Raw genomic sequence first — 2,500 nt, forward strand, 5'->3', positions numbered from 1 at the left:
GACAAATAGTCCATTTTGAAAGAACTTATGGTAAACCACCTCTTTCCAATATGAATCTATCTGATTCAGAAAGGAAGAACTTGCATCAGTATCTCAATCTCAATTTCGGTTTGATTTACACTCTATGTTCTGAGAAATATTTACTATCGGAAAAGAGGAAAAAACGGAGTCTTTGTCTAAAGAAATGCGTTGAGAAAGGGCGGATGTATAGAGCCTTTCAACGAGATAGTGCTTTTTCAACTCTCTCAAAATGGAATCTATTCCAAACATATATGCCATGGTTCCTTACTTCGACAGGGTACAAATATCTAAATTTTCTATTTTTAGATACTTTTTCAGACCTATTGTCAATACTAAGTAGCAATCCAAAATTTTTATCTATTCTTCATGATATTATGTACAGATCAGATATATCATGGCGAATTCTTCAGAAAATTTTGTATATTCCACAATGGAATCTGATAAGTGAGATTTCGAGTAAGTGTTTACATAATCTTCTTCTGTACGAAAAAACGATTCATCAAAATAATGAGTCACCATTGATATGGACACATCTGGGATCGCCAAATGTTCGGGAGTTCTTCTATTCAATCCTTTTCCTTCTTCTTCTTGCTGGATATCTCGTTCGTACACATCTTCTCTTTGTTTTTCGAGCCTCTAGTGAGTTACAGACAGAGTTCGAAAAGGTCAAATCTTTGATGATTCCATCATACATGATTGAGTTGCGAAAACTTCTGGATAGGTATCCTACATCGGAACCGAATTCCTTCTGGTTAAAGAATCTCTTTTTGGTTGCTTTGGAACAATTAGGAGATTCCCTAGAAGAAATATGGGGTTCTGTTTCTGGCGACAACATGCTATTGGGTAGTGGTCCCGCTTATGGGTTCAAATCAATACGTTCTAAGAAAAAATATTTGAATATTAATCTAATCGATATCATCGATCTCATAAGTATCATACCAAATCCCATCAATCGAATCACTTTTTCGAGAAATACGAGACATCTAAGTCATACAAGTAAAGAGATCTATTCATTGATAAGAAAAAGAAAAAGGGTGAACGGTGATTGGATTGATGATAAAATAGAATCCTGGGTCGCGAGCAGTGATTCGATTGATGATGAAGAAAGAGAATTCTTGGTTCAGTTCTCCACTTTAACGACAGAAAAAAGGATTGATTAAATTCTATTGAGTCTGACTCATAGTGATCATTTATCAAAGAATGACTCTGGTTATCAAATGATTGAACAACCGGGAGCAATTTACTTACGACACTTAGTTGACATTCATAAAAAGTATCTAATGAATTATGAGTTCAATACATCTTGTTTAACAGAAAGACGAGTATTCCTTGCTCATTATCAGACAATCACTTATTCACAAACCTCGTGTGGGGCTAATAGTTTTCATTTCCCATCTCATGGAAAACCCTTTTCGCTCCGATTAGCCCTATCCCCCTCTAGAGGTATTTTAGTGATAGGTTCTATAGGAACTGGACGATCCTATTTGGTCAAATACCTAGCGACAAACTCCTATGTTCCTTTTATTACGGTATTTCTGAACAAGTTCCTGGATAACAAGCCTAAAGGTTCTCTTATTGATCTTAGTGACGATATTTATGCTAGTGCTAGTGACGATATTGATGCTAGTGACTATATTGATGCTAGTGACGATATCGATTATGACCTTGATACGGAGCTGGAGCTGCTAACTATGGATATGATGCCGGAAATAGACCCATTTTCTATCACCCTTCAATTCGAATTAGCAAAAGCAATGTCTCCTTGCATAATATGGATTCCAAACATTCATGATCTGGATGTGAATGAGTCGAATTACTTATCCCTCGGTCTATTAGTGAACTATCTCTGCAGGGATTGTGAAAAAGGGTCTACTAGAAATATTCTTGTTATTGCTTCGACTCATATTCCGCAAAAAGTGGATCCCGCTCTAATAGCCCCGAATCAATTAAATACATACATTAAGATACGAAGGCTTCGTATTCCACAACAACGAAAGCACTTTTTGACTCTTTCATATACTAGGGGATTTCACTTGGAAAAGAAAATGTTCCATACTAATGGATTCGGGTCCATAACCGTTGGTTCCAATGTACGAGATCTTGTAGCACTTATCAATGAGGCCCTATCGATTAGTATTACACAGAAGAAATCCATTCTAGACACTAATACAATTCGATCCGCTCTTCATAGACAAACTTGGGATTTGCGATCCCAGGTAAGATCGGTTCAGAATCATGGGATCCTTTTCTATCAGATAGGAAGGGCTGTTGCACAAAATGTACTTCTAAGTAATTGCCCTATAGATCCTATATCTATCTATATGAAGAAGAAATCATGTAACGAAGGGGATTCTTATTTGTACAAATGGTACTTCGAACTTGGAACGAGCATGAAGAAATTAACGATACTTCTTTATCTTTTGAGTTGTTCTGCCGGATCGGTCGCTCAAGATCTTTGGTCTCTACCCGGACCCGATGA

General features: G+C 36.8%; 1 pseudogene; it reads left to right on the forward strand.

Moving 5' to 3' along the window:
* The window catches only part of LOC130809699 (protein Ycf2-like), a 6,364-nt pseudogene that overhangs the window by 2,935 nt on the left and 929 nt on the right, over positions 1–2,500 (forward strand).

The sequence above is a fragment of the Amaranthus tricolor genome, chromosome 4 (genome assembly GCF_026212465.1).
Source record: "Amaranthus tricolor cultivar Red isolate AtriRed21 chromosome 4, ASM2621246v1, whole genome shotgun sequence".
NCBI classification, from domain to species: domain Eukaryota; kingdom Viridiplantae; phylum Streptophyta; class Magnoliopsida; order Caryophyllales; family Amaranthaceae; genus Amaranthus; species Amaranthus tricolor.